At 37.9% G+C, this 23693-nt stretch overlaps 1 protein-coding gene across 3 annotated transcripts in view; it reads left to right on the forward strand.

The window, feature by feature from the left end:
- The window catches only part of ROBO1 (roundabout guidance receptor 1), a 1209916-nt gene that overhangs the window by 7996 nt on the left and 1178227 nt on the right, over positions 1–23693 (forward strand). The window contains exon 2 of one of the 3 annotated variants that reach the window (XM_055259183.2): positions 890–1013. The gene's annotated coding sequence lies outside the window, so the exon portion shown is untranslated. Of the gene's footprint in view, positions 1–764; positions 1014–23693 lie in introns of those variants that run through there. The other 2 variants (XM_055259184.2, XM_063630535.1) reach the window with 2 other exon arrangements.

Raw genomic sequence — 23693 nt, forward strand, 5'->3', positions numbered from 1 at the left:
AGAGAGAAACTGTAAAAAGATAATGTAGCAATTAATAGTAAATGCTTGACATACTGTGACATTATAGATACCTTTATGTTGATTTATATTTTATGTCAGTATTTACAAGGAAAATATTTTTGAATTTCTAATTTTGCAAAGTAAAAATGATGCCCATGCCATTGTCATTGATGGAATTTTTTCTGTAGCATTTGACTAATATAACCCGTGTTTTATAATTGGTACATTCATATTTTAGCTTCTACTATCTACTACCCATGTAAGGTATTTTATTTGTAGTAGCTATGAATTGTAAAGAATACAATTGGGTGCTATGTGTACCTATGTGAAGCGCAGAAGTATTTGATTATATAAAATTTCCTGGATTTATATGAGAATAATGCATAATAGAGAGCAAAAGAAGATTTTCCTGCCAAAAGTGTCTGTGTGAATTTTCCTTCGAAAATGTTCTTTTAAAATCCTTTGTATGATCAAAGCCACTCCACACAGACAATTAAAAGCAGATATGAAATGATAGATCACATGACAGGAGTTAAATGTAAGGGTTTTTTTTTTTCCTCCCCCCTCGGTTAAACATCGCAGCAAGCATTACAATACCAGAGGTAACGAATCAATTAAATCCATTTTCCCCTCGGCGTCTCCAAAGCTGCGTGCCTAGTGTTGCTGTGTAGTTTAGGACCGGAGCAGTAGGACCCAGGGGCCTCCGCAGCCACCAATAGAAGCGCACACTTGGACCTATTTGTATGCAATGCCTTCTGTTCTGCGCATTAATAGTAATACAGATAACGGGTTTGAAAGAATTCTCTACTGAAGAAGGATTGAATTTTTCCAGGGTGCTGATACAGAGAAGAAACCCGACTCCACTCTCTCCCTATTTCCCCACTCTTAGGTTTAAAAGTCTCAGACACCTTTCGCTCGGTTTAAACTCGGAAAGGTCTCAGTGCACAGCAAAGTTGCAGGGCTGCGTCTGCACTACGGAGCCGCTGGATTGCTGAAAACAGTCTTATCGAAGGGTAAGTCTTGCAAATGGTTGCAAAGGAAGTGACAGCTGGCTTTTGATTTGTAAAAGGGGACACGCTGGGTTTTACACTAGTGGTTGTTGGAGGGCAGAATGGTTGCCGAGAGGACTCTGCAGTTTATCCAGAAATTGTGGCTGATGTGCCAGGGTGTTTTGGGGTAGAATCAAAAACCTTCAAGCTAAATCGGAAATTGCAGCCTTGCGATCGGGAAGGATTCAACAAGTTTTCCTGCAGGGATGCGATGTTTGTTTATTCCTTGCTAGTTGTGCAGAGTGTCCGTCCCAGGTAGGCTACGACTGCTTAACAAAGAAGTTTTGGAATTTGTTTGTTGTGTGTGGCTGGGCTAACCCTTATTTGAGTAGGTTTCGTGCCGCTTTTGGCTTCTTGGGGGCACACAGCGGAATTTCCTCCTGGTATGCGGCGAGCACGAGCGGTCTGCTGGGCTGGGGCCGGGCAACTTTGCAGCCTAATTTCAGTGCCGCTGACCGCACCGTTGTTCGTTGATGTGAACTGACTGAGGCATAGACACGGGCAGGCTGCAGGGAGCTTCCAAAGTTTGAAAGCATTCTCCAGGAATGATGAGCGTGGGGGCTTTGAAAATAAGCGTTACTAGGTGGATTTTGGTAAACTCTTGGCGATATGTAGGCAGTGGGGACTTTTGACACTTGAGTTTCCAACCTGCAGGATTTTTCTTGAAAACATGGTGCTGATGTGAAGATGAGAGCTTAAAGCTAAGCTAGCGGGGACTTTGAGGGAGGAAATGAGGGAGGGAAGGAGGAAGAATGAGAAGACAGATGAATGAAAAAGGTGCGTCCCATCTTTCACACACAAAAACCACACGAGTGGGACGAACCAGGAAGCGCTCCAGTTGGTGGCGTTTAGCTGGAAAACGTATTGCAGGGAGGTCCAGGAGCCTCTGCATTATTGATGAAGCGCCGTGCCCTTCTGGGGCCCCTTCTTGCTCCTTCTCCCTGCCCTCTCTTGCCAGCCCCGCTTCCCCGAGCCTGCGGTTCCAGCGTTGGCGCGGGTGCGGCTGCGCGCGCGGCTCGGTCCCACGGCTCTGAGAACACAATGGGGAGAAGCAGGCGAGCCCTGCGGGCGGCCGATGCGGAAAACTCGGCGTGGCAACCTCACCGCCGCAGCCTGGGCTGCCGCTCCACCCGGGGCAGCGGCGCTCCAGATGCGGCTTCTGCCCAGTTGCCACGCGCCCTGAGGTCTCGGAGGACCGCGTGCAGGGCGCTCACACCTGGCCGCTAAAATCCTGGGGTACCCTTCTAGGAGTCAGTGTCCCACGCAGATGGGTGGGGTGGGGGAGAGGGAATGCTAAGACTTCCCACTCCTGCCTCGAGTCGGAGCTTCCACTACTCAACTATCCTTAGTGTGCACCCCAAGCATCTAGAGGACCTGCGCCCCCCCAAAAAAAGGACACGAAGGGGAAAGAAGGGAAATGTTGATGAGGCTGCAAGAGGGGAAGGAAAACAAGCAATTTGGGGCAATTATGGTCAATGGTCAGGGTTTTCTGGGCTGTTTTAAGTGGATTGATTTAGAGGAGCTTTGAAATGCTGTCCCTGGCCTCTCTGCGGCACTAAAGGGGGCAGATTTCTAGACGCAGGAACTCACTGGGGGCTCCTTCTATAGATGAAGGGAGGAAAGGGCAGGGCAGGAGGCTCATTTCACAGGGTAGTTTAACCCTGACCTCAGCACCTCCCACCCTTTCACGCCCCGCCAGGGAGTGCCCCGACCTTGTAAACTCCTCTGTGTCATCCGCCCTGTGTAAGTGATTTTCATCAAGCTGTGTGTTACGGTGGCCTGTTAAGAGATGGTTGTGTGTTTCCAAGTAGTGGTGGGGGGTTGTTTAATTTGGAGGTTGCTTGTCAACCCGGGATGAGCGCGCAGAGGAAGGAGCGTAGATGCAGGACCCTATAGAATGGGCCACTTGGGGTTGTCAGTTACTTGAAGGCTACACATCAAAGGAAATACACTGCTTTGAGCACCTGGGGGAAGACAATGCCATTTCATTTTTTCCTCGCTTTCCATATGCCTCCTTTACTGTGGTTGTTTGGGAACCAGGATATAATAATTACAAAAAAAATGTTGAAAATCCACTTATTTATTTGGAAGCCTCATAACTCGGTTTTCAGGCCCAAACTTGTATTCTCCTAGCACCTATTATTTTGAAAGCCTCAGTCTGCCACCTTAAAAGCTGCTTCTCTACTATATCTTGAGGAGGCACTGGTAACTTTCAAAGGCAATCTGTAAGCATGCGTCATGTTGATTTTATTAAAGGGAAGAGGCAGGCTTGGTAGATGCTCCATCAATTTTTGCCTTTCCAAAATCGGCCCCCACCCCCTCAAAAAAGGAAGAGGAAGCAGCAGCAGCTCGGAGCAGATATCCAGTTGGTAAGATGACTTTGTTTCTTAGGGACCTATACCTCTCCCATGAGGGATGAAGATTAGGAGTATCTAAGGAGTGGGGGCATTCACCTCATATTGTTGCCCTGGTTTTTGGACTTCCTTTAACCTTTTCCTACATATCTTCCTGTTCCACGCCTCTTCCAATTTAGCCCTGTAGGAACTGCAGAATTGAAGCACAACGACACAGCTGCAGATCCCTGGTGGAGCCTTGCTTCAGAAAACAGCTGTTAATCACATGTTTGCTGTATTTTCCTATTTACTTCCTTTTACTTCCCTTCGCTTCCCTTAGCCTGTCCTTGAACCAGTGTTACCATCTTCCAGGCTCTACTCTATGAAGGTTAGTGATTTCCAGTGATATAGCACTGAGCTGAGCATGGGAGGAGGACAGAGACTCAACAGCTGCCTAGGGAGTCCCAAAGGTTTAATGCCGACTTTCTCTTACCCTATGCTGCACAAAATAAAGAACAAATATCCTAATATCTCCCCAAAGAGAACTGCATTGTTCTGTATAATTTTCTTTTATCTTATAACATAATAAAATCAATTCAAATACAAAATAACATTGACCAGAGATGAAAAGGAAGCTATACACTTGTGTGCACTATTTGGAAACTAGTGTTGTGCTTAGCTATAAAAACTCACTTTTTGGCCTTCATCTATACTTAGTACATTAGGAACTATTTTTATTTAAGCAAGATTTAATATGTTACTTTCATTACGAAGCTGAGAAACTCAAGACACCACAAAGATGTGAATTTTAAATGAAAAAAAGCAAGGCAGTAAAGCAAGCCCCTGGCAGCTTGATGAATGAGCAGGTGCAATGCACCATTTGAAATGTAACTTGAGGTGAGCTTCCACCAATCTGCTGGAGAATGAGCTCCTTCTTGCCACTTAAACTCAACTGGTTTTCCTCTTTCTGAGACCACAAACAAAAACATAATAGCATACAATAGGCTAGATTATGACCTGGTCACATAATCATTTATCTCTCTAAACTTGCTGTCGAAGTGAGCAATGTTACTGTTGATGTACTCATATTTGTACCTAAAATATATTAGTGCCAGTTCTCCCAATGCTATAGGAAACTGAGGTCCTAGAAGATTAACTGACTAATTCAAAACTACATAGGATAAAACTGTAGAAACTGTTAGGCACCGTACCTGCAATAGATACTTCACTTAATCCCCACATAATCCTTTCAAAGTAGGCTTTATTAGGTGTCTACAACACATGAAGAGAATGAAGCTCGGAGAGGTTAAGGAAAATATACATGACTATTCAGCCAAAAAGGGGCAGAGCCAGGATGAGAAACAAGTTCTTTCTCACGACAGAGTACATGCTTTTCTAGTATGTCATACTGCTGCTTTTAAATGAGCCATTCTCTTCAATTAACTGGACCTACCTATTTTCCCCCATATTTAAACAAGCAGTTTGATTATTCCTTGAATTTTATTTTAGTACTCATAATTTTTTAATCTCCTTGATGTCTTTTTCATGTCCAAAGCATTATTTGCATTTCTCCAAGAGCAAACTTTTACAGTTACTTTCCAAGGATCTCATAGCCAGTAAATAACTTTTTCAGAAAATATACCCCACCCCTATCTGCCACCCTGCCTGTATCATCATCTCTGGGGGTCAGAGCACTTGGGGAAAATTGAGGGACTTTTCATTTTCTTTGAAATTTGTACACATGTAGCCAGGATGTCTGAGAAGGATCCATTACATCATTTTCAGCCAGTTGTTCTTTTCCACCTTTACATTTCTGCACATGTGTCTTCTCTAATCTGCAAAGTTATCTTCTTCATTTGGCCAAACCCTATCAGTTTGTCTAGGGTGTTTCGTATTCCTTCTCTACTATAAAATTTTTCTTATTATTCCAACCCTATTGCTGTTCCTTACCTCTGAAATTCCAAGTAAGTTCCAATAACATCTGCTGTCTAATTTGGTCTTTATTCAGGAATTAAGAGGAGTAAGCTAACATTTTTTGAGCCTTTATCTTATATAGTTTTACATACATTATCCATCAACTATAAATTTCTATTTCTTCATTATATTTCTGCATTTCGTCCTTATTATTTTTTCACTCTCAATAGTCACCCAGATGTTGTGATACATTTCTGGAGTTTCAGTCATGACATTCAAATTTTATATTTCTTGTCCATGCATTGCTCCTGATTGTCATACCTATATTTCCAAAGATCTAATTTCATCTCCTCCTAGAGATGCATCACAAACATTTTAAAGGAAACTGTCTTAAAGGAAAGCATTCAAAGCCACAGGTATCATCCTCCCTGCCACACTTGCTTATCTCTTTAGATTTCCAAGTTGTAAATAGCACATCATACATCCAGACACATTCCTCTTTGCTGTGTCCCTCTGCCTCATTCCCTATGATCAGGTAGTGAAAAGAAAAAAAAAATTATGATTTTTCTCTTGAACTTCACCTCTTCTCCTCATGGGCCTGCCCTCCAATTCTTACTTCCACTTCCTGGGATCAGCCATTTGAAGTCATGTGCATCAAGTTTGGTGAGCTATCTGTTAGGGCAAAAATGACAATTTCTAAACTCATTAGTCATTGAAGGTACTCTGTGATATGAAGCATGAATTCTTCTTTTCAGTCTTCAGAATTATCAATTACTATGAAAATTTACTTGCATTTTCTTAAATACTCAGGATATTTCATTTCTCTCTGCTTTTGTGTGTGCGTGTGTGTGTGTGTGTGTTTCATCCAGAATTCTGCCCCAAATGGTTCTCACTTTCTCATTTTTTTGGCGATGTTTGAAAACACAAAACAAGTGTCACTTCTTCTGTGAAGACCTTCATGTTAAGAAAATAGGTTTAAGTATTCCTCCCTTTCTGATCATTTAATAATGCCTCTGAAATTCCATTGCAATCATTTATTCATTTCTACTATGAGACTGCGCTATGTTCTGAATGTTGTGTCTTCTGCAAATTCATATGCTGAGATTAAAATTAGCAGGTGGGGCCTTTGGGAGATGATTAGACCATGAGAGCAGAGCCGTCAGGAATGGGATTAGTGCCCTTGTCAAAGAGGTCTGAGTAAGCTCTCTTGCCCCTTCCCCTATGACTAAACATAAGAAGATGGCTGTCTATGAAGCAGAAGGTGGGTCCTCCCCAGACACCAAATCTTCCAGCGCCTTGATATTGGACTTTCCAGCCTCTAGAACTATGAGAAAAGCATTTCTATTGTTTACAAGGCACCTACTCCACAGCACTTTGTTGTAGCACCCTGAAGATACTAAGACAGACTCTAAATTCTGTGAAGCAGTATGTCTCAAACTTTGTCCATTGAACCAAATAAATCTTAAAAGTGAAAAAATTAACTCTTAAAACACCAGTTCCAGGATCCCCCATCAGAATTACTACAATAGAATATGTGGGGATGGGGCACTTGAGTCCACATATTAACAGAATCTATTCCAGGTGTAACCAGGAACAGGGAGTTTATCACAACAGTTGCTCTCCAATTCAGCCAGATCAATATGGTGCTTAATTTAGCAGTTGGGGGAGGAGCCATTTGCAAAGTTTTTTAGATCTTATTTTGTGTCTTCCCGGATTACTGTGCTTCAGAGAAAGATTTGCTTAGAGTATAGTAAATTAGATCACGTGAGTCATTCTTACTCAAGTACGAGAGTCCTGCATCAGAAAGGCAGATTTGCCAAGAGCAGAATTTCGGTAATCACATGTGAAAATGGCATTTAGAGTTGAGGTGCTGCTGTGCAGAGTACTTGGAGCTTTTAATGACTCTGACTTTTTATTATTATGACATGTTTGATTAGCAGACACAAAAATGAGTGAAACAAGTTCCCTTGAATTACCACCCAGGTTAAGTAATAAAAGATTAAATGTAATATTGAAGTTTTCTGGGTATTCTTCCAGATTGATTCCCCCTTTTAAGAGGTAACCAGTGTAGTAAATTTGCTGTTATTATTTCTATGCATTTTCTCTTGAGTTTACTGTATATATTTCATCTTTAATTCATATATAGTATTGTCTTAATTAAATAAATGAAATATTTGCCTAAATTGTCAAATATTGTTTGCGTTCTTGGAAATTTTTTTACGATTAATTCAAGTTGCTTTGGGTAGAGTTACTTTATTCATATTCATTGCAATATAGTTTTCTATAAATACTATAAGTATACACATATATTATAATTTTAAATATATTATTATATATTTAGTAGATATGGTAAAAATATATAGTATATTTTATATATAGTATATATACTTCATATAATATAGTGCATATATATTATAGTATATATACAGTATTTATATATTATAATTTATGTTTTTCTCTCTCATACGTATTTTCGCTTTCTTACTGTAACAGACTGTAGCAATTTTTTTGGCACATGTCTCACTGTGCACATATACTTTTTAGATATTTGCCTAGAAGTGAAGTTGCTGATGACGTGTAATGTTTTTCTTCTCTTTTTTGCCCCCAAACCCATAATAGTACCTGTAGTATTTATAGTTTGCAAGCATACTTGTGAAAACCCCCATGAATATTTAATAATGTCACATTTCATAATTTTGCCAGTTGAATGGTTTTAATTTGTCTTTTCTGATGATTAGTGTGGTGAGCATGTTTTCATAGAACATTCAGGTTTTTTTTTTTTTTGCTATGAATTGCTTAAACATACTTTTTACCCATTTCTCTAGTGAGACATTTATCTTTTTTCTTATAGATTTTAGAAATTCTTTATATATTCTGGATTCTATTTTTTTGGTATTGCATTGGAAATATATTTTTCTAGGCTGTGTTTTATCTTTTTTCTTCTTGATGAAGGTAATAATTTTATATCTTTTTTCAAATATGATATACACTGTGCTTTATTAAAATTGATTACCTTTTATTACATTTTTCCTTTTTCCATCTTGTTTTGGGAAACAAATCTTTATGGTGAAGTCATAAAATATTTCTTACATTTTTTCTGAAAATTTTTCACTTGTGCTTTTTTTTTTTTTTTTTTTGAGATGGAGTCTCGCTCTCTCACCCAGGCTGGAGTGCAGTGGCGTGATCTCAGCTCCCTGCAACCTCCGCCTCCTGGGTTCAAGCAATTCTCCTGTCTCAGCCTCCCGAGTAGCTTGGACTACAGGCTCACGCCACCACACCCAGATAATTTTCGTATTTTTAGTAGAGATAGGGTTTTACCTTATTGGCCAGGCTGGACTCGAACTCCTGACCTCAGGTGATCCACCCACCTCAACCTCCCAAAGTGCTGGGATTACAGGCATGAACCATCACGCCCCGCCTCAATTTTGCTTTTTACATTCAGGTCTTTTGATCTACCTGGAATTGATTTTTTGTTTTATGTGCTGAAAAATATGAGTGCCACTCATAAGTGTTCCATATGTGGGTGGGCTGGCACTGCTTTTTGTTTATAAGGCTGGTTGGCATCTGTCCTCATGTGAGACACTTGTTTCTGCTTATTGTCTGTCAGGTTGGTTTGTGGACAGTCATCTCACTGAATCATCACAATGTTAATGAACCAAAGTGAAAAGCATTAATTAAGACTTCAAACAAAAACGGATTATGTTTAGCCAGAATTAAAGACCTTTTTTTAAGACAAACTGTATAATCTCTTTAAATTGTATGTGAATTGCTCATGTGTAATGAGTCTTTAGCTACACATAGCATCATTTACTTAGTTTTAGTTCTTTATAGAGAATATTAATGAATACTGTTTACTAAGGATGAATTTTCCTTGTGTATAGGACTATAGCAAAGGTAAACCTTAAAAATGGACTTCAGTATGTGGAAGGAAGAAGCATGACTTACTGTATGACTGTCGCATGACTGACCATTTGCCAGGTGAATTAGAACCTGGAGACAGAACATTTCAGCACAACAGCCAACAGCTTCTGATCAATGTGTAACCCTTGAATAGGCACTCAAAAATATTAATCCAAGCACAAAATGTTTCAAAAGGAAATTATTCCAGCATATTGTGTATAGTATATTAAATTTTACCCTGGAATGAGGAACTAGGAGGATTGTAAAACAACTTCACTTGCTTATACGCAGTCATAGAAAGTATTCTGTAAGAATTTACTTTTATTCTCCAATTAACAACCTGATACTAAACAAGCATGCTTTGTGCTAAACAAGTATTGGATTATTTAAATATTGGGTATTAATTTAAGAGAGTGTTAAAAATGGCCTGGTTTAGCCAATGACAGATGCATAAATTCGTACGCTTACCTAAAATTAATCTCTATACCAAATATAAATTAGATTCATACCAATAATTTGGATTTCTTCCAGTTAATGCTTTTTGTCACAATTCTGATAAAGGAAAGAAATTGTTTTGGAAAATGAACAAACTCATTGTGTGCTTTTATTCACTCTTTTTGGCCCTTTCTTATGTGACTGCAAGTTTCAGTTCTTCAGCACTCTGCCTTTCATAGAATCCGGGCTACTTTCCTAACTTCTTTCCCTTTCTTCCACCTCTCTCCTAAGTATAGTCTGTCTTACAGTACATGGTACACTTTACCCTCCCTCAACACACCACTCTGTTTCCAGCTCATTGCTTTCAACTTCTTGTCTTCTCAAAATACCTTTCTGCTTTTCTATCTGTAGAGAGTATGTTCATCCTTCAAGATGTAACTTTATTGTTATAGACTTTTTGAAGCATATTCCTATAGAAAGATCATCTCTCTCTCATTCGTATTTGAATAAGACTGAGCACTTACCTGTATTACCCTTTAGTACAGCATTATTTGTGTCAATCTTAATAGCCAGACTGTGACTAACTAGGACAAAGATGACAACAATATATCAGTGTATTTATCTAAACTTATACTGTCTAATACTCTAACCACTAGCTACATATGCCTATTGACACTGAAAATGTGCTAGTGCAACAAAGGAACTGATTTTTAAATTAAATTCATTTTAATTTAGAGTTTCAATTTAGATAGCCAATTTTATGTAATGAATATGTGGCTGGTGGCTACTGTCTTGGATAGAGCAGATACAGACGGTTTCCATCATTACAGACAGTTCTATTGGACAGTGTTGGGAAGAATAGACTCACAGTAAAATTAGAAGCAGATGAATTTATGAATAAAATAGTTTTACAGGGCATGGTAATAACATCAATGCTTTAATTTTCAGTGGATAGCCACCACGGAGTTGTATTATACTCATATTTGTGTTGGTAAGGATAATTTTGCAATTTTGCAGATTTTAGCATGTCCTGGAAAGACAGATAATCTCTGCCTGATCAAGAAGGTAATGACAAAGTGAACCATCAAAGGAAGTAAAAGAAGAGTTAAAGCTATTTTTGGTGAATTCTTTAAATATTCAACCACAACTTGTTTTCCTGAGATAGAAGTATAGTAATCATCATCCTTTAAGACACTGGGCTATAAAAAATGCGATTGAGCCAGTGGTCATAATTCCTTCCCTTAATATTTTGATTCCTTCACGTGAGAAGATAAATTCATGTCCTCTTTTTCAAATATTGGCTTCAATTTGACATTAATATCCATTAGGATGACTATTATTATTATAGTTATTATTTAGAGATAGGGTTTCATTCTGTCACCCAGGCTGAAATGCAGTAGCACAATCATAGCTCACTGCAACCTCGAACTCCTGGGCTCAAGTGATCCTCCTGCCTCAGCCTCCCAAAGTGTGGGCATTACAGGTGTGAACCACTCTGCCCAGCCTAGGATGGCATATATAGCTAGCTAGATAGATAGAGAGATAGACAGATAGATATAGATAGATATAGATAGATAGATAGATAGATAGATAGATAGATAGATAGATAGATGATAGATAGATAGATAGACAGATAGATAGATAGATGGCATGTATTGACAAGAATAAAAAATTGGGACTAGAGCTGCCTGTTGCTTATAGAGTTGTTTGTCCTCTGTCCTCATTTGAGATACTTGTTTTTGGTTATTGTCTGTCAGGTTGGTATGTGGACAGTCATCTCACTAAATGATCACAATGTTAATGAATTATTAAGACTTCAAACAAAATCGGATTATGCATTGCTGTTGGAAATGTGAAATGGTACAGGCACTGTGGAAATAATACATTGGTTCCTAAAATAATTAAACATAATTATTAAATAATCCAGCAGTTCTGCTTCTGGGTACATACTCACAAGAATTAAAAGCAGAGACTCAAACAAAGAATTTGTACAGCAATGTTCATAGCATCCTCATTCACAATAGCCAAAAAGGAGAAAAGCCCCAATGTCTATGGATGAATGAATGAATAAAAAAAAAAGATCTATTTTGTACAATGGAATTTTTTTCAACCATAAAAAGAAATGAAATTCTGATACACACTACAACTACAATGTGGGTGAACTTCGAAAACATTATGATAAATAAAATATGCTAAAAAACAGGATAAATATTATGTGGTTCCACTTATATGAGGTACCTAGAATAATCAAAGTCACAGAGATACAAAGTAGAATGGTGCTCAGCAGGGATTAAGAGGAGGGAGAGATGGAAAGTTATTGCTTAATACAGAGTTTTCAGTTTGGGATGATGAAAACATTAAGGAGATGGATAGTGGTGATGGTTGTACAACAATTTGAATGTACTTAATGCTACTGAGTTAAACACTTAAAATGGTTAAAGGCATACATGTATTTTACCTCAATGAAAATGACTTTGATAAATATTTATTATGGAATCATTTTTGCTTGGATATCCTCACCCCTTAGAAAAATATCTCTACTTTTTTTTTTTCTTTTTTTTTTTTTTTTTTTGAGATAGAGCTTCCCTCTTTTTGCCCAGGCTGGAGTGCGGTGGCACCATCTCGGCTCACTGCAACTTTTGCCCCGCTTGGGTTCAAGCAATTCTCCTGCCTCAGCCTCCTGAGTAGCTGGGATTAGAGGCACAGGCCATCACACCTAGCTAATTTTGTGTTTTTAGTAGAGACAGGGTTTCACCTTGTTGTTCAGGCTGATCGCGAACTCCTAACCTCGTGAACCGCCCACCTCCGCCTCCCAAAGTGCTGGGATTACAGGCATGAGCCACCGCACCCAGCCTAATATGTTTACTTCTAATGAGGCCTGCCAATGTCCTTTAAAAATGTTCATTTTAAAGATAGCACCATAGAATAAGAGACTCTTCGCCTATTAATATTAGGAGGAAGGCAATAAATCAAGAGATTTTATGGAAAGTGAACATACCTACAATGCATCTGCTTATGGACTGTAATATACTAAACAAGTATATTTAATAGAGAAAATAAAATATTTAACAGTGAATATTGTGATTCTGGATATGAGAGCTGGCGAGTATGATGGAAGTTTTGGAATGAAATGTAAAACCCCAGGAGGACTTCCTGTTGAGTATGATACAAAGTGGTCAATAAGGCAAGGTCTCAGCCACCTGCACATGCAAACTGCCAGATCAAAGACTAATATGATCAAATGGGATTACTCCGGTGACACAAATGTATGCTGAGATCGTGAATTGCAGATTATGGAGTATCTGCTCCCTTTCTGACTCCTTGTGGGGCAGGATATGTACAAGGAAGCGTCTTGTGGTGACGGTGAGAGCACTGATTGCTCTTGGTGCTGGAAATAAGCCACAGTCATATCCTCTTCTTTATTTTTTTTCCTTCTTATTATAATGATTCACATTCTGATTATAATATCTCTTTAATCCATCTTCCTATTCCAGTGTCATTAAATTTTTTAAGTAGATGTAATTTGACATCCTACAGATAAAACTCTTCAGATGATGCTCGAGGGTACTCAAAACCCTCCCTGAGATTGACTGCCCTTTTTACATTACACGGAGATAAGGCTTTTCATCTAACACGCAGAGGGCATGAGCTGTGAGGGGTTTTTTTTGTTTTCGGAAGAGTAACCCATTGGGCTAACTTGCTTGTACTCTTTTGCTTGATGCTGTTGCCTGCAGATGGGTTTCCATGAAATTAAATTCAGCTTAATAAGCACAAGAGGGTAGAAAGAAGATCTTGATTATCTATTAGAATAATATTCTAATTAGACAAATTAAGCAATTATTTTCATTCTAAGCATCGTGAAATAATTTGAGGATATAAGAAACTATTATTAAAGTGGTATCAGGGCCTAGAACAATGGCTCACACCTGTAATCCCAGCACTTAGGGAGGCCAAGGCAGATGGATCACCTGAGGTCATGAGCTTGAGACCAGCCTAACCAACATGTTGAAACCCCGTTTCTACTAAAAATACAAAATTAGCCGGGCATAGTGGTGCATACCTGTAATCTCAGCTACTTGGGAGGCTGAGGCAGGAGAATAGCTTGAACCCGGGAGGCGGAGGTTGCAGTGAGCCGATATCACACCATTGCACTCCAGCCTGGGCAAGAAGAGGGAAACTCCATCTCAAAATAATTAAATAAATAATTAATAAATAATTAAAAGTGGTATCAGGTAATTAGAGCTTGGGTAGGGGAAAATATCAAGAAAGAATTGTTTGTGCTTTGTCCAGAGCTATCGTCTTAGCTAACAGACTAGTAAATATGGTCTTTATTTTGCCTTAGTTGCTAATTCCAGAGCAGCAAAGAAAGATTTTGATTGGAAAACTGAAAAGCATTGCCTGTTTTTCTGCAGTCCGGGCACTTTATATTTTATTCTATTCCTTCTCCATTAAGTCTCTCCAACCTGCCTGTGAGGAGAAAGAATGCTGGGGTGGGAACATAGACATGGAGTTAGTGTTGCTGAGATGCTCGGTCATTCGCAGGATCTTCTTCTCATTGGTTCCTATAGCCTTGTCTTCATTCACTTTGGCATTCTTGTCTTCTGTTACTTACCGTCTTAAAATGAGCAAGGGACTGACTTGAACAAGTTATAGTTCACTTCGACAGGCATCTATTAAATACCAATCTGTATAAGGCAGGGTGCTAGACACTGGAAGGCACTGAAGGGAATACAAGGGATTTCCACCCTCAATAAATTCAGGTTACAGCATAGACCAGTCCCACAGCTTCAGTGGGGTTCTCTCTCTCTGCTTTCCTGTCCACTTCTAGCATTGCATGTAAAACCTGCCTATATAATCAGGCTATTTCAGAATAATCACTGCTTATCTTCAGAGACAACCATTTCCTTGGGGCCACGGCTCATCAAATTTCCTCCTTCATGCATTTCCAACCTCTTTAATAATTGACTTCTTTACCTATTTTTATAATTATTTCAATCCTAGAAAGAACATTTGTGGAAGTTTTCATAATCCTTTCTCGCAAGTTATTTCCTTGTATCCTTAGACCACCCGCACCCTTAAAAACCAAACTTTATGAAATAGTGTCCTTTTTGGCTGTCTCCTGTTCTTCACACTCAACCAATGGTAGATTTGGGCAGCCCTAATCTGATCACGTTTAGATCCCATAAATTTTTAAAGTTGCCAAATCAACAGTTGAGCTTCAGACTTCATCCTATTTCAAATTTTTGCATCATTTAAAATTTATCAAATAAGTTCAAAACACCATTCTCTCCCAGATTTTCTCCAAACCTTTGACGTTTCCATTTTCTTTGACGTTTCCATTTTCTTTGACGTTTCCATTTCCTTTGCTGCCTCTTTCTCCTCTGTCAGTGTTTCAAAAGCTGTGTATTCCCCAGGTTCTACCCATAAAGCCTTTCTGTTAGGATTTGGTGGATTCTCTCTTAATGCTCTTCTTTACATCTGTGACTTCAACTTTTATATAAAGGAGAACAAAATGACATGGTATTAATAATAATAATTGGCAAAGATATTTCTAGATGATGTCTGTAGAACACTTACTGCTTGCTCAACATCAGGAGAAGCACCTTTATAATTTTTTGCACACACTCCTGCAAATCACTGAGTGGACAATATCATCACTGATTTGCAGATAAGTCTATCATATACAAGGTTTCATGGCAGAGCTTAGGTTCAACCCTGTTTTGTTTGACTTCTGAGTCCAGGCTCCTAACATTAAAAGACCTTCTTGCAAATAGATCACCCTGACAGAGGCTCTCTATTTAGCTATATTCTAAAATCACCTGGGAGAGTTTTTTCTTTTTTTTTGGAAAATCCCAGTATCCAGTTTGCACCCCAAATCGTTTAAATCAGAATTGCTGGGAATGTGAACTAAGTGTTAATATTTTTAAAAAGTAATTTAGGTGATTTGAATAAGCAGCAAAGTTGAGAACCACAGGTCTATACTAAATATTTTGATGGTACTCAAGTGTATTTATTTTTCTAGCACTGATCTCTCTCCCCAGCTTTATTTTCATTTTACAAAATATTTTCCAGGTTTTACTGTGCCTTTTCATTTGTCTGCCCTCATTCCCACCTAAATGAACTAATGATCAGTCACTCTCTACCTAAATATTAATAGTTGCCTTCTAAATCCTAACTTGTATTAGATTTTTCCCACTCCCTACTGCCTCAGGTTTTTTGATTAAGCCTGTGGACTTAATTGAGATTTCCCTCAGTCCTTATAGTTGATAATCCCTCATTTTAAAAATTGTATCTCAGTCATATTTTTTCTGATATTCTTTCTCTTCTTCATTATCTCTGCAAGTAAAGTCTCTCAGGCTGTCCTCGTCTCCCGTGTGGAATTTTGTAGCGGACTCCCTACCTATTTTCCATAATTATAGCCTCTCCTTGATTTATTTTTTCCCTTGTTTTATACTGTCAGTGTTAACTTTCAAATATGCCAATCACCTGTGCTGCTCTTTCAATAAAATCTTTGCTTTACTGCCTGCAGAATAGAGTCCAAGCAAATTACCATGATTTGTGAGACCTTTCACCCTCTGCACACACCTTTCTTCCTCACCTAATTTCTTTTCACTTGATTGAAACGCCCTGAATTCTGAAGCCCTTTCTATAAGCTGCCATGGCACCACTATGTTCCATTTTTTTAAAACGTCTTATCATACTTATTCAATGCCTGTCTTCTCTAATAGATTGCTAGCACCCAGAGAGAAGAATGGGTGACTCTATATCCATTGCTACCAGAGTGCTTTAAACATAGGTTTTATTAAAATATTATGTGTTGAGTGAATAAATGCATAAAGGAATGCATGCAGAAACTTCTCAAAACTGTCATTTCACATTTTTCCTCTGAGTGGAATTACCAAGTACTCTTCCTCTCTCTTCTTTATCTGCTAGACTCATATTTTAAATGTGAAATGCTCAAATCCACTATTTCTGCAATTCACTTTACAGAAACAGTAGCTTTTCCCCTGTTGCCTCCATGGCGTGTTGTTCCTGCATCTGTCAGAATTGTATCAGATAAAAATGTGTTGGCTTGTTTCCCTTTCAAAATAAAGATACTAACAATAAAGGACATATTGTTTACGTTTGTAGCTGATATGCATATGATAGTGCCTGCTACAGGTGATAATTACATTCTTAACTTTGTTGAATGGATGACTGGTTTCCTATATTATTGAGTGTATTTAATGACCCTGGCCAGTGACATTCTGGCAACTCTATTTAATGGTAAGATTGTGCACCTGTCTTCTGGATAAAATAAATGGAAAAATGCAACGGTTATCTAATACCCTGTGACTATTCATTAATGATCCTATGAGTGAAGAAAATTATTTAATTTGTTATCTGAATAATCAGATTTTCATTGCTTGGTAAACCCATGCCCATGTTATTGTAGATAAAAATTGCAGCCGGGCGCGGTGGCTCACGTTTGTAATCCCAGCACTTTGGGAGGCCGAGGCGGGCGGATCACGAGGTCAGGAGATCGAGACCATGGTGAAACCCCGTCTCTACTAAAAATACAAAAAATTAGCCGGGCGTGGTGGCGGGCGCCTGTAGTCCCAGCTACTCGGAGAGGCTGAGGCAGGAGAATGGCCTGAACCCGGGAGGCGGAGCTTGCAGTGAGCCGAGATCGTGCCACTGCACTCCAGCCTGGGTGACAGAGCGAGACTCCGTCTCAAAAAAAAAAAAAAAAAAAAAATTGCAAGATACACTGAAATATAATCATCCTTAAATATTTAAGCCTTTCTTTTTAGTGAAAAAGAAATGATCTTCTACTTCACTTGTACATCTAACAGTGGGTAATAGTCCATATACAAACATCGGGATACTGTAGATAGATATTTGCTTTATGGACTTTAATAATAGCACTTAGCTAAATTATCAAACACAGATAAGTGATTTTACCTATTGAATTTTATTAATTCCTCTTCCCTAATTTTGATGAGATTAATCCCCTTCCCTAATTTTGATGAGGATATATTGAAAACCTGAATTTTTAAATTTCTAGTAGATAATATGACTACCCTACATTTAGATTGCAGTGCTATAGAATATTTTCAATCTCAAGACATTTTTGCAATTAATAGTACATTTTAATGATACAATAATACAATAACTGAATTTATATTTATTCAATAATAGAAGGCAATATAAATCATAAACAGTATGCAAAATATGTACTTAATTACAGGGAATAAATGACTACTACAGTTTATCCTTGTGTATTGAGATATACAATATGGAAAGAATTTCCAAAACAAATTAAAATATTAAGATTTAACAGCAAGATAAATTTTCATTTGATTTGCAAAACTGTAAAACTAACATGATAGCAGCCAATGTTTTCTTGGAGGAAAGAAGAATATTTCTTCAAGCTACTGTGCCATAGAGTTAGACTACAAATCTACATGAAATTATTTATTTTAAAGTAATTATTTCTCTGCTTAATTTTAGAACAACCAAGTATATTAAAAAATTAATAGTCTGTTTGTTTTAGCCACATTTTTTTCTGTGGTACTAGCTTCATAATACCTGCAGGTGACAGTAGACTCATCACCTGAAACAATCAGAGAGTTTAAGAAAACAGAAAGACCATGTATTAGTTCATATTCAAGCTGCTGATAAAGACATACCCTAGACTGAGAAGAAAAAGAGGTTTTAGTGGACTTACAGTTCCACATGACTGGGGAAGCCTCACAATCATGATGGAAGGCAGGGAAGAGCAAGTCACATCTTAAATGGATGGCAGAGGTTGTGCAGGCAAACTCCCATTTTTAAAGCCATCAGATCTCAGGAGACTCATTCACTATCACAAGAACAGCACAAGAAAGACCCACCCTCATAATTTATTCACCTCCCACTGGATTCCTCCTATGACATGCTGGAATTGTGGGAGTTACAATTCATGTTGAGATTTGGGTGGGTACACAGCCAACCCATATAATTCTGCCCTGGCCCCTCCCAAATCTCATGTCCTCACATTACAAAATCAATCATGCCTTCCTAACAGTCCCCCAAAGTCTTAAGGTCCCCCAAAGTCATTTTAGCATTAACTCAAAAGTCCACAGTCCAACGTCTCACCTGAGACAAGGCAAGACCCTTTTGCCTATGAGCCTGTAAAATCAAAAACAAGTTAGTTACTTCCTAGATACAATGAAAGTACAGGCATTGGGTAAATACAGCTGTTCCAAATGGAAAAAAGTGACCAAAACAAAGGGGCCATAGCCCCCATGCAATTCTGAAATCCATCAGGATAGTAGAATCTTAAAGCTCCAAAATGATCTCCTTTGACTCCATGCCTCACATCCAGGTCATGCTGATGCAAGAGGTGTGTTCCCATGGTCTTGGGCAGCTCCACCCCTGTGGCTTTGCAGGGTACAGCCTCCCTCCTGGCTGCTTTCATGGGCTGGCCTTGAGTGTCTGTGGCTTTTCCAGGTGAACAGCGCAAGCTGTTGGTGGATCTACCATTCTGGGATCTGGAGGATGTTGGCCCTCTTCTCACAGTTCCACTAGGTGGTGCACCAGTAGGGACTCTGTGTGGGGGCTCTGACCCCACATTTCCCTTCCACACTTCCCTAGCAGTGTTTCTCCATGAGGTCCCCACCCCTGCGACAGACTTCTGCCTGGTATCCAGGTATTTCCATACATCCTCTGAAATCTAGGTGGAGGTTCCCAAACCTCAATTCTTGACTTCTGTACACTTGTAGGCTCAACACCACATGGAAGCTGCCAAGGCTTGGGGCTTGCACCCTCTGAAGCCATGGGCCAAGCTCCCTTTCAGCCATGGCTGGAGCTGCTGGAACACAGGGCACCAAGTCCCTAGGCTGCACAGAGTAGGGGGACCCTAGACCTGGAACACAAAACCACTTTTTAGTTCTAGACCTCCAGGCCTGTGATGGAAGGGGCTGCCATAAAGACCTCTGACATGACCTGGAGACATTTTCCACATTGCCTTGGGGATTAACATTTGGCTCCTCATTATTTATGCAAATTTCTGCAAGTGGCTTGAATTTGTCCTCAAAACTTGGGATTTTCTTTTCTATCATATTGTCAGGCCGCAAATTTTCCAAACTTTTATGCTCTGCTTCTGCTATAAAACTGAATGCTTTTAACAGCACCCATGTCACATCTTGAATGCTTTCCTGCTTAGAAATTTATTCTGCCAGATACCTTAAATCATCTCCCTCAAGTTCAAAGTTCCACAATCTCTAGGGCAGGGGCAAAATGTCACCAGTCTCTTTGCTAAAACATAGCAAGATTCACCCTTACTCCGGTTTCCAACAAGTTCCTCATCTCCATCTGAGAACACCTTAGCCTGGATTTCATTGTACCACTATCGGCCTTTTGGTCAAAGCCATTCAACAAGTCTCTAGGGAGTTCCAAACTTTCTCACATTTTCCTGTCTTCTTCTCAGCCCTCCATACTGTTCCAACTTCTGCCTGTTTCCAACTTCCAAAGCCACTTCCACATTTTTGGGGTATCTTTTCAGCAGTGACCCACTCTACTGGTACCCATTTACTGTATTAGTCTGTTTTTATGCTGCTGATGAAGACATGCATGAGACTGGGAAGGAAAAGAGATTTTAATGGACTTACAGTTCCATGTGGCTGGGGAAGTCTCACAATCATGGAGGAAGGCAAGTAGGAGCAAGTCATGTCTTACATGGATGGCAGCAAAGAGCTTGTGCAGGCAAACTCCTGTTTTTAAAGCCATCCAAGCATGTGAGATACATTCACTATCATGAGAGTAGCACAAAAAAGACCCATCCCCATAATTCAATCACCTCCCACCAGGTTCCTCTCACAACACATGGGAATTGTGGGAGTTACAATTCAAGATGAGATTTGGGTAGGGCACAGCCAAACCATATCAAACCAGAAAAGAAATGTAGAGATTTGCCATTTGGTAACATATCTCTTATTTCAAATAAAAACCTTGAAATAAAACTCATTATGTTTAAACACCATAATTTAAACTGTATGGAGATCCATATTAATAATATATTTCCACATGTAAAGACTACAAATGCCCCATAATCAATCTCTCCTATCTGCTATAAAGGTAATAAAATTATGTGTTTTATGATATAATTCAGATTCATTTAAAAATATTTGTAACAGTATATCACAAGCCTCGCTTTTGTTCATTGTTACTTCATAACCTCTGAATCTGAATATCCCAAATAATCTTTCACTAAGTGCATATCTCACTCTCAGGTAGCTGATGGTCTCTTGAATTCATTTCAATAAAAGATGAAGATTTATATAACTGTATTCTACTCTAGGTTTGTTATTTGAAATAATTTGTGTAAAAATTATATGAAAAATTATATGAAAGTTATTTGAAATAATTTATGTAAAAATTATATGAAAAATTATATGAAATAATTTATGTAAAAATTTTCTAGAAAATTGGAAGTACCAATATGTTTTAATCTAACAAAATCTGCAGTAGTATTTTTTTTTTTTTTTTTTGGTTACTGAATAATCGTGCATTTTTATGAGCAAACAGAAATCCAAGTAAAAAAGAAAATATTAGGATAGTTTGGTCAACCATATTACAAATAATTTTATGTATTCATCTATTTAGTTATACCAACAATTTCAAATTATTTTTCTTCTTTCTTGTTTTTGTTTTCTCTTTATGGTGGTGTTATTTGATCATTTATCCTATCTCCATTTTCTTGTCTCATTATTTTTCATTTCATATTTCCTCCAGCTTTGACACACATTTTTATTTTCCTGAAACACACTACATATGTCCTGTATATTTCTTAAATACTAGTTGCATCTAACACTTAGTCATTTTTATCACTCTCAGTTTTCCTGGGATGTCTTTTAGTTTGTGGGGTGACTATATAAATAAAATTTTATACCTGTTACTATACAAAATATTATGCTCAGAGGAACTATAATTTCTTGTTCAAGATATTCCTTATTAAGCAGTTTAAACTGGAAGTCTGCTTTCTGTTATATCACATCAGCCATTAACGTATACTTTCTCATTACTTTGAGCTCTCTGAGATGTTTAGTTCCCAATTTCTTCTATTAAAATTTTACTTTTGCTTAGGAGTATAATGTTTACACAGACAAATTATATTGTTCTTTCCATAAAAATATAATTTATCTAAGTTCATTAACATAGAGTGCTTTTAAAATCTGTATGTACATATATACACACGTATACATACATAATCTCTATATTACCATTTCAAAGCTCCTTGTTGGAGTCCCGGTATCCTATTTAAATCCAGATAAACAAACATATTTTCAAAATAAATGAAAACAAAGAACTGAGCACTCTAAGATTCCCTGAGTGCATTGCATTTTCAGCTAGCATTCTCTCTAACCAACCGGTGAAACCTAGAAACACATCTGCTGAGTGCATTGTATTTTCAGCTAGCATTCTCTCTAACCAACCGGTGAAACCTAGAAGCACATCTGCTGAGTGCATTGCATTTTCAGCTAGCGTTCTCTCTAACCAACGGGTGAAACCTAGAAACACATCTGCTGAGTGCATTGCATTTTCAGCTAGCGTTCTCTCTAACCAACCGGTGAAACCTAGAAACACATCTGCTGAGTGCATTGCGTTTTCAGCTAGCATTCTCTCTAACCGACCGGTGAAACCTAGAGACACATCTGCAAGCAAAATATACTTAGATTTAAAAAAGGAAAACCCAATTTGTAGACTGAAAGTGAGTTTATATTCCCTACTTAGACCTGGATGATTTATGGGCTGGAATACTCCTTTACATACCAAAAATAATATTGAATACATAGCTTAGAAATTAGAGTTTCAGCCCAGCTTTCTTATTTAGCAAAGTATAACTGATTGCCTGAAATAATACTTTTTTACAAAGAAAATGATATTGAATTAAAGCTAAATTAGAAATTAAATGCTTTAATCTATGATTCTTTATAATTATCAACCAAGTCTTATGCAAATGTAAGCTATCACAGCAACAAACGTGTTTTTGTTAAAATTATTATTTTAGGCCATCTCTCAAAAAGCTAGGCTCCACTGTAGGTTCAGTCATGTGTTTTGAATTATTTGTGGCATAAAACTTATAAATGAAGTAAAATATTAGGACAAAAATCTCAGAATATTAAAAGTGGAAGATACTCTGTGGTCTATTTCTCATCTCATTACTTTGTGGAATAGAAACTAGAGGTCCTGAAATGGAAATTGATATCAAGAGAGGAAAAGTGAGGTAGAAATTGAGCTAACATAAATGTTATTATAAATTGGCCATTGAAATTACTTTTGTTTTGAAAATACCTCTTATTACAACATGTTTGTTTTAGAAGATGATGTTGGAAGAATTCCAAATTAGAATAAGAATTGTAAAAAAATTATGGTTTAAGCACTGTATCAGTAAAGTGGCCACAAATTAACTAATACTTGTATCACAAGTCAGCTATTCATACCTCTCAGTCATCTTAAAAAGTGGCTGATTTCTTTTTTTCTTCTAAAAATTAATGTAGATTTTTATAACATTTTATCTCCAAAATCTCAGTATTTTTAAAGATTGAAGAGGATATGTTAATCACATTTATGGTATGCAAAAATGTACCATTTCATTCCTGGATGAATGCGTGGAAAGAATGGAATTGAAAACTTTCCCTAAAACTAATCCATGATAAACCTTAAAAAGGATGATTCCAAGTGAATATCCCACTTCTGATAGAAATAGGGAAAACATTATATCGTGATTGCCTCAATTTTTCACTTTCCCTTTTACACTTTGTTATAAAGTTTCAAAGCACATTCTCATATTCTGTGGCCAGTGTATCTGTAAGTTAACATGAAAGCAAACGTAAAGCAATTTTTAAAATTATGCGCTTATGTGAAGAGAACATATAATTATATGAATAAAAACAGGGATTCATAATTAAGAGCATTTTTAAGGGGTAAAAAGCCACAAATGAAGAAAAAAAAGAATAACTTGACCTTAAGCCAATTATACACATATATAGTTTTATTAGTCCTTAATGAACTAACTTATTTCCTTATAATTGTAATT

The sequence above is a fragment of the Symphalangus syndactylus genome, chromosome 21, assembly GCF_028878055.3.
Source record: "Symphalangus syndactylus isolate Jambi chromosome 21, NHGRI_mSymSyn1-v2.1_pri, whole genome shotgun sequence".
Lineage (NCBI taxonomy): Eukaryota > Metazoa > Chordata > Mammalia > Primates > Hylobatidae > Symphalangus > Symphalangus syndactylus.